This window comes from Schistocerca gregaria, chromosome 11, assembly GCF_023897955.1.
Source record: "Schistocerca gregaria isolate iqSchGreg1 chromosome 11, iqSchGreg1.2, whole genome shotgun sequence".
Taxonomy (NCBI): Eukaryota; Metazoa; Arthropoda; class Insecta; order Orthoptera; family Acrididae; genus Schistocerca; species Schistocerca gregaria.
Genome location: NC_064930.1, coordinates 134,795,271 through 134,805,390, shown reverse-complemented (window position 1 = coordinate 134,805,390; position 10,120 = coordinate 134,795,271).

The following is a 10,120-nucleotide window of genomic DNA, read 5'->3' as shown; positions in this document are numbered from 1 at the left end:
TGCATTCCATTAATAATAATTCAGCAGCCAAACATATTTCCTGTCTCAATTGTATAATCTCCTATGTTCAGAAAAATCAGTGTGAACTTCAGTTGCTCGAGCTGTATTTTTTATGAGATTGTAAAGACATAGAGGATGTTATAGTTGACAAACTTCCACTACCTCCCTCTAGATTTTGGTAACAGAAGTTATATCAGTATGTGAAATTATATCAGTATGCCAAGCATAACCATCATACACAACACCATCAGCAACACCAGATGCAGCAGTGGAAAATGGAGAAACAGTAGGAACAGCAGAGCCAACAGCAGCAGCAGATCTTCTGACAGTTGCTGGGGCAACACTTGGGCCCACAGGGAGAAGCATCGGAAACAGGAAGCCCACAGAAAAGGACCAATTTTTTTGGATAATTACTTACTTTCATATTCCATGGATTATTTGTACACTTAATCATAATGGTATGGAATGAGTCATTTTAAGTTTACATCATAAATTGACTTGTAAATCTGTACTACTGTACAGAGTGTTCAGAAATTCCCAGTACAAACTCCTAGGACTTGTAGAGGGGAGTGAGTACATAATATCTGGAGTAGAAACTGATGACTAGAAATGTACCATTTCCATTCTATGAAGAGTTCACTTCAGGTGTTGAATTCATCCACTTCTTCTTGAGAAATTTAATTAGGCATCATGCAGTACAATTATTAGGTAACAATTTGAAAGGAAACTCAATGAAACTTTGATTTATCACTTAAGCACATTTGTTTGTATTAACACTTAAACATTACATGTTTATATTATTATAAAACAAAAAAAGAACCTGCTTATGGTACATACAGAACAGTACTGATGCTTTACAACAGCAGCTCAGTGTGGCAACCGTCAGTGTTGTTTCAGACATTGAAACTACGAAGCATGTTCAGGTACACACTCTCCATCCCACCTGCGTCGCTTCATTTTGTAGTGTCAGAGCCAGAATTCACCAGATCTTCCCCCGTTGCTACAGGAGTCTCGTGAATTAGACTGCATACGACCTCACAGGAAATAGTGCATAGAAGTTAAATCTGGCGATTGCAGTGGCCATGCGGTTCGACCAAATCAGCCTATTCATCTATCACTGTATTGTTGAAATGTCTCTGAGCTGCACATGAGAACTGAGATGAGGCACCATCATGTTGAAACCACATTTCCTGATGGACATTCAGTGGCATATCATCCTACCTACCGTACTGAATATCAGGACAAGCAACTCTGAGACATTTCTCTTTCCCTCAGCAGACATGGACGCATTACACATCGGAACTGTAGATTGTGGTGCATGTTGGAAAAATGGTTCCTGTCATCTGGGCTCCAAGGTCATTCTCGGGTCATTCCAGCAATTGTCAGAGAAAGTTGAGAAGACCAACCTTGCAGTGGAGTTTCGATGAAGCTCACAATTTGCAGCATTGTCCCCAGAAGCCGATCATGGCCCTTTGGTTCCAAGTTGAGTGGAAGCTCTGAACCACAGACTTTGAAAGTTTCGCAACAAGCTAGGCTGTGACTTCCTGACATGTACCAAAGGGTTGAGAACTGTAAGGGCCCCCTAAATGCGTCAGGGGTGAACTTCACATCAGAGGCTCCTACTAAGCAAGCTGACTGTTTGTGGCGTGCACACAAGGGGTTTTGTAGATTAGGTGACTCTCCATCCAATCCAGATAACGATAGCTGCAGCCGGCTGGAATGGCTGAGCGGTTCTAGGCACTACAGTCTGGAACTGTGCGACCCCTATGGTCGCAAGTTCAAATCCTGCCTTGGGCGTGGATATGTGTGATGTCCTTAGGTTGGTTAGGTTTAAGTAGTTCTAAGTTCTAGGGGACCAATGACCTCAGAAGTTAAGTCCCATAGTGCTCAGAGCCATTTGAACCATTTGATAGCTGCAGGAAACCCAGATGTATGAGTGTAAAATCTAGCAAAATGCCTCCCACAGGTAAGAGTATTACAGACCTAATTGTAAACTGCCAAACCGTTCACAGCAAAGTGACAGACTTTGAAGCACTGATGAAAAGCAGTGAAGCTCCCATAATACTAGGTACAGAAAGCTGGTTGAAACTTGATATTGGTAGCAGAGAGATTTTTGAGGAAAATTCCAATAGCAAAACAAAAGCTGAAAGCTTAGCTCCATTTTCAAATATTCCTTTACAAAGGAAAACTCAGAAGAATTGTCCCAATTTGATATGATTTGATTTTATTTATTGTTGTAGAGACCTCAGAGATCATCTGAAACATTACAAAAGTCAATATTACACAGTATGAAAGCTACACAAATAATTATAGTACCTTCACACAAATACAAAACAGAGAAACTTTGATATTGCATAGTAAATTTAACCAATTCCAGATTTACTCAGATACAGAAGCATATACAAACTGATCACATAAAGTGTAGTCATACCATATTCTTTGTCTCTTTAAAAATTTATCAGTTTCATTAATGCTGAACTAAAGATGAAATTCTTTTACTTTCTTTTGAATTGTTGAATTGGAAGATCCCTGATATGTTGGGGTACGGCGTTAAAATTTTTATGGACTTGTATAGGAAGCACTTATGTGTATTTTTATAGTTACAATGGAAAGAAACTATGACCTACTTGTCTTTTGTGTTATAAATATGTCACATCATACTGTTGACAACTGTAATAGTTTTCCTTAATATGCATTACACACTGTAGTATAAATATTGATGGTAGTGTCATAATCTGTAATTTTTTAAAGCTTGACCTACAGTGAGCTCTGGGTGCCAAGCTACATATCAGTCTTATTGCCTTCTTTTGTAGTTTGAAGACATTAGCTGCCTTCCTTTGATGTCTCCACAATATTGTGCCATGGGAAATGTGACTGTGTATTAAAGCAAAATAAACCACTTTATAAGTACTGGCACATTTAGACAAAGATTACTTTGCTAATGTTGCTTCCCACTTTTTCTGTATGGCTGCACCAGGATAATTTTGAATCAAATGAGATTCCAAGGAAATTAGCAGCATTTGAGCTCTGGTCAAATTCAGTGTTATTACTCCACTATACATACGGGTCTTGTATTGTTTTTCGGTTGACACGAAGGGAATTAGCTTAACACCCATTTTCAACTTTGACAGCGCACTGGTCTGCTTCATATTTCACCTCCTGTGCAGTTTCTGCAACCATACAGACTTCAAGATCATCTGCAACTAAGTAAGTCCTAGGTGACAGACCAACTTTGTTACATGGTAAGTCATTTATATAAATAATAAATAGAATTGGGCCAAGTACAGAACCTTGTGGGACACCCAGGCCCACAGATAAGTAATCTGATTCTGCACCATTAAAAACCAACTTCTGCACTCCATCACTTAGATAAGATTTTATCAGCTCCAGAGCACTTCCTGTAAAGCCATAGAATTGCAGTTTGTTCAATAAAATTTTATGAGTCACAGTGTCGAAAGCTTTCGATAAATCAAAGAGTTTATTCTGAACAACTACCTTGCTTTCTAGTTGCTTCACACACTGTGTTAAAAGTGGTAAGGCAGATTTAACAGCTCCTAACTCTGATCTGAAGCCAAATTGACTATCAGTGAAGATATTGTTTTCTTCAAAGTATTTTACTGTTTGATTGTTTAGTATAGCTTCTATCACTTTAGACAAGATTGACACAATTGAAGCAAGCATAAACTAATCACAACTTGAGAGGCTGCCTTTTTTGTGTATTGGAGTGACTTGAACAAACTTTAGTGCCTTTGGGGACTGAGCCTCCAATATACGTGCATTTACTACATGTGTTATCAATTCTGGCAGTTGAACTTAATCACACTTTAACATGGCTGAACTTAAACCATAAACATCATTACTGAGACTGTTCTCCATTTATATATCTTCATTTTTTTACACCTAGCTTCCTTTAAGGCCTGTCTTAATATTTTCTTTTTCACTGTGAGCATGTTTTTAATTACTTGAGAACCTGTACTTCTATACCAGTCATAATATTGATCATACTCCCTCTTGATCTTCAACACATTTTCATATCTGACCTTATTTACTCTAACTGTCTTTTTATTATTTAGTAATTTAATCAGAGAGGTCATCTTAGCATATACAGAAAGAGTAAATATGAGATCTTCCACCTTTTTATCTATTGCTTGTTCTCAATAAACCTGCAACCAATTACTTTTATCAATATGATACTTAAACATATTTAGATTGTCGTAATTAACCACACATACTTCCTTTCCTGCCATGTGCACTGAGTAAGTGTTACAATTTCCTGTTATATCTGTTCTAAGAAATAATGGCCAGGGGTCAGATTAGATTAGTACTTGTTCCATAGATCATGAATATGACACTTCGTAATGATGTGGAATGTGTCAGGTTAATAAAAGGTGTCTATACAAAATATTACATTAGACAAAATATTACATGACACTCATTATTTTTAATTTTTTTTTGGTGGGGGGGGGGGGGGGGAGTTGTTGGGGAATTACCCACTTACTGTATCCAAAAATTCATCTAATGAGTAGAAGGAGTTGCCATTAAGAAATTCTTTTATTTTCCTTTTAAATGCTATGTGGCTATGGCTATCTGTCAGACTTTTGATACTATTAGGTAAGTGACCAAAGACTTTTGTGGCAGCATAACTTACCCCCTTTCAGAGCCAAAGTTAGATTTAACCCTGAGTAGTGAAGATCATCCTATCTCCTAGTGTTGTAGTCATGTACACTGCTATTACTTTTGAATTCATTCAGATTGTTAATAACAAATTTCATAAGGAATATATATATATATATATATATATATATATATATATATATATATATATATATATATATATATATATTGTACAGCTACAGTGAAGATTTCTAGCCCTTTAAGTAAGTGTCTGCAGGATGATCTTGGATGAGCTCCAGCAGTTATTCAAATTACACACTTTTGTGCAATGAACACTCTTTTACTCAATGATGAGTTACCCCAGAATATGATGCCATACGAAAGCAAAGAATGATAATAAGCATTGTAAGCTAATTTACTCAGATGTGTATTGCCAAAATTTGCTATTACCCTGATAGCATAAGTAGCTGAACTCAAGCATTTCAGCAGATCCTCAGTGTGTTTTTTCCAGTTCAACTCCTCATCAATGCATACACCTAGAAATTTTGAATATTCTACCATAGCTAACGATTTCTGATTGAAGTCTATAATATTAATGGTGTAATTCCATTTACTGTGTGGAACTGAATATACTGTGATTTGTCAAAGTTGAATGGGAGCCCATTTGCAGAGAACTACTTAATGATTTTCTGAAAAACATCATTTACAACTTCACCAGTTAATTCTTGTCTGTCGGGTGTGATAGCTATACTTGTATCATTGGCAAAAAGTACCAGCTTTGCATCTTCGTAAATATAGAATGACAAATCATTAATATATATTAAGAACAGCAGAGGACCCAAGACCGAACCTTGCGGCACCCCATTCTTGATTGTTCCCCAGTTTGAGAAATCACCTGTTTTTTGCATATTATGTGAACTGTTTATTTCAACTTTCTGCACTCTTCCAGTTAGGTATAATTTAAACCATTTGAGTAATGTCCCATTCATACCACAGTACTTGAGCTTATCTAGAAGTATTCCATGATTTACACAATCAAAAGCCTTTGATAGAGCATAAAAAATCCCAATGGGTGACTTGCAGTTACTCAGAGCATTTAATATTTCATTAGTGAAAGTATATAATATATAGCATTTTCTGTTGAAAAACCTTCTGTAATCCAAACTGACATTTTGTTAAAACTTTATTTTTGCAAAGGTGTGGAGCTACTCTACAATACATTACTTTTTCAAGAATTTTGGATAAGGCAGTCAGAAGAGAGATTGGGTGGTAGTTGTTGACATCAGACGTATCCCCTTTTTTATGCAGTGGTTTAACAGTGGCATACTTCAGTCTATCTGGGAAAATACCCAGCTTCAGAGAGCTATTACATATGTGGCTAAGAATCCCACTTATTTCATGGGAACATGCTTTTATTATCCTGCTGGAAATGCCATACCCAGGTCTTAATTACCTTTGAATTGAGATGCATTAACTCATTTGATACAACTATACTGTCAATACATGGACCTGTACCTTTATAATGTGGCCTTGTTATTTCAGTGGTTGTTATATAAAGACCAGAAGAATTTAATAAATTATTTAGATATGAGTTATAGACAGTGGATAACTGAAAATTCAAATTGAAATCTCCACAGATTATTAACTTACACTTATACTTACAGACTGTCTCACACAAGGACACTTAACTTGTTAACAAAATTATGTGTTGAATTGCCTCCAGTCTTAGTTCAGTACAAATCTACAACTATTATATTTGAATCTGTTAATCTAACAGCTGCAATTTCACAGAACATTTGTAAAGATAATGCTTCAACTTTTGCTATTCGTTCATATTTAATCCCTTTTTTTAGAAATATCACACACCCACCATGATTTTTATTAGTTCTACAATATTTGTTGGCTAGGGTGTAGCCCTCAGAGCACTATAGATCTATTTCATCATGCTTTAACCAGTGTTCTACGAGACAGACTACATCTATGTGATAAGTCTCTATGACATCTTCCACTACTTCCAACTTATTAGATAAACTTTGCACATTTGAGTGAAGGACATTAAAAATCTGTGCTTGAGTCTGTTTACCTAGAGATCTTCCTCCCCCTTTGGTCTACCACTAAAAAATCATTTAGATGGGAAGGAAGCCCTGTTTTCCATTTACTCACCCTGTTAGTGTTTGGTCTTGTTACTGGGATTAATGATGATGCTGATTCATCTGCTGCTGCTACTGATGGTGGTAGCGGTTCTGCCGTGGCTGATGGTGGGTTGTCAGCTACCGTTGTAGATATGCCTGCTGTTGCTGTTGGTGCTCCTGGTGATTTCACAGTTTCCATTGTGATTAATTCTTTATGAGATGAAGCTGCGGCTTGACTGTCAGCTGATGTTTCTGCTGCTGCTGCTGCTGCTGCTCATGGTGGTTCTACTGTGGCATCTGATCTTTGTATTGCTGCTGCTTTACGGTTACTTCTTTTTGAACTGAACCCACCACTCCTGCTGTGGCTTGATTGACTTCTGCTCCTGATGGTGATTCTGTTGTGGCATCTGATCAGAGGCACCGACTTGAAAATATTTTTTTTTGGGGGGGGGGGGGGGGGGCAAGAATCATTTTATTAGGTACTACATTTGACAGATAACTTTGGGTTTCCATCTACATGATGGACACTCCAAACCAGTCCTATTTGCAGATGACACCAGTGTATTGATTGAAGGTGGAAATAGAAAGGCTCTTAGGCTGTATGCTGAAGTCACAAATGAAAAGATTTCAGAGTGATTTGTGAGGAATAAGCTACTGATTAACCCTTTAAAAAAAAGAAAGAAAACCATCCCTATACAATTCCACACACAGCAAAACTAAAAATCCATTAAAACCAAATATTTCTTTGTAAAACAAAAAAATTAAGTGTTACCGAAACTAAATTGCTTTGTTTACTTACTAGACAATCTGAAATGGAATTCCCACACCACATTCTTAAATTCTAAGCTATCTAAAATAACCTATGTAATGAGAATTAAATGGAACAATACAAGTGCTGAAGGAGAGAGGTGTATTATGCACGCATACTCTCCCTTTTGAGTTATGACATCATATTCTTGGGAAATTCCCCTCACAGCATAACAACTTTCTAAAAACAAAAAAAGATTGTAAGGATAATGAAAAATGCAAACAGCTGAAAATCATGCAAACTATATTGGCTGGTGACTAGCTCCTACCCCTCTACTCACTGAAACGTCAATCACAATGTCATTTCAGTCGGTGTACAGGTCAGTAGTGGTACAAAACAAATACATAAATAAAGCTGAAGAAACATACCTTAATTTTTGATGTCAAATGTACTCCTCCTTAGATCATTCCTGCATATTAACTCGTCACATATGGCATCAAGGTCGAGTTTCATCGATTTCTCTCTATGAGCATTGAGAAGGGCGATGGCATTAAGATGATCCTGCCTCATTATAGAACGAAGATACTTTTTCACCCTCCGCAGACAAGAAAACGATCACTCAGCAGTGCAGGATGTTACTGGAATTGTCAGCACTATACATATGAATTTCACTAGTTCAGGCAGTAGGTCAAACAGGTGGTTTTCTTGTTTTAGGTACTTCACTTTGTCATCCAACGAACTAATATTCACAGAATCACTACTTTCCAAAATCTTATGAAACTTGCTTCAGTGGAGAACCAAGCGTTCTGTGTCTATATCTGATTCGTAGAAAGATAAAATATCAAATTAATGTTTGTTATTACAAGAAGAAATTGTTCAGTTTGATTTACAGACATGAATGATTGAGTTTTGAACCATGATTCCAAGAAGCTGATGGATGTATTCATTGTTTCATAATACAATCTTCTATATTTGTCACATACTACCGTAAATGTTTCTACAGATGAATTGATGGAGTCATCATATTTTTTAGGGACTTTTCTTCTACGGTGTAATATTGGGGAATCAACATTCATATCTTGACACTTTTAAGTTACTTCACCCCAGAATGATTCAAAATTGTTTCTCATAAATTTAATAGAAGTTACAAGAGTGGAAATCATCTTATTGGCTTCCTCTAAGTGTAGGGATTTCCTCTGTAGCACTATGTTTGCGGTATGAAAGTGACCAAACAGTTTTACCAAAAGTGATAACATGAAAAAGAAATAATATTTCTGCATATTAATCAAAAGCTATTTGCTTTGGCCCCAGTGTCTGAATTGTCATTTCTTGAAACATTTAGAAAAAAATTCCTGAAGTTCTGTATTGTTGGACAAAGCTGAAGACATTGCCAAGTATCTTGTAGGACTGAATGGTTTCAAATTTGTAGAGACATCTGCCTTCAGATGAGCAAAAAGATCTAATTTTTTAGACAAATCTCTCATCAAATGTATTAAGTCCTTCATAACATTCAATGCTTTTCAACATTCTGGAACTGCTTTCACTGTGTCTTGTAGTGTTAGATCTAAACAGTGTGCAACACAGTGCACAAACATAGCTCTCTTCTCCATTTCCATAAACTTTGCCTGAACACCATTAGATAATCCGGTATGTTAGCTGAACTGTCAAAGCATTGGCCCCTACAATTAGATGCAGGCAAATCAAATTGTCTTAAAATGTCAATAATAATATCAAACAGAGCCTTAGCTGTGGTATTTTGGATTGAGTATAGCCCTAAAAAATATTCATCTATCTCTAGTGAAGCATCAACAAATCTGATACAGAAAATAAATTCCTATTTGGTGGCTATGTCTGTTGTTTTGTCTACTATTATTGCAAAATACTTTGCACTCTTGATATCCTCCAATAATTTTCTAAAAAGTGTATGACTTAAAACAGCCAAAATTTCGTTTTTCACATCATGGGATGTCCATTTGTAAGTTTTGCACTGTAGCCATATTAAAAGTGGCCAGTTATCTTCAGATTGAAGGCATAATAAATTGTCAAAGTTACTTGTTTCATCAGTATGTCCATGTATTGCAAGCCCCTGCACTGCTAAATAATGGAGGAAAAATATGATTTTTAGTAAACAAGCTCGGTTTTCTTTCATTTGTGTCAATTTTTCTTTGGAAATCCAGCTAAATATATTGATATTCAATTTTAAGGATTTGAATTTCAGTACAGCTTCTCTGTGGCAGCCCGATGTTTTCTGTGCTTCCTACTTTTCTACTCCTTACTTCCAGTTCAAAAAACCAGTTTCCATGAAAGTTTTTTCCATTTTGTGAGAAAACTGAAAACGATTTGCTTCAAACATTTGTCTGCAAAATTTGCAAAAAATAACATCTTTTACCTTATTGTAATCAGTCCTTGCAAATTGCTGTTTCCAAGAGGGCTGATAACAGCATTGTTTTTTGTTTTTGTTTTCGGGAACAGTGTTTTTTGTCACCGCCACAGTTCCATCACTATCTGTGTCTTTGTGGTCACACACAGCACCACTAACACTGGGTCTATCTTCACCATCGCTAACACTTGCCACATTGTCACATTTCTTCCTAATTATAAACTAGTCCATTTTAAACTGGACAGT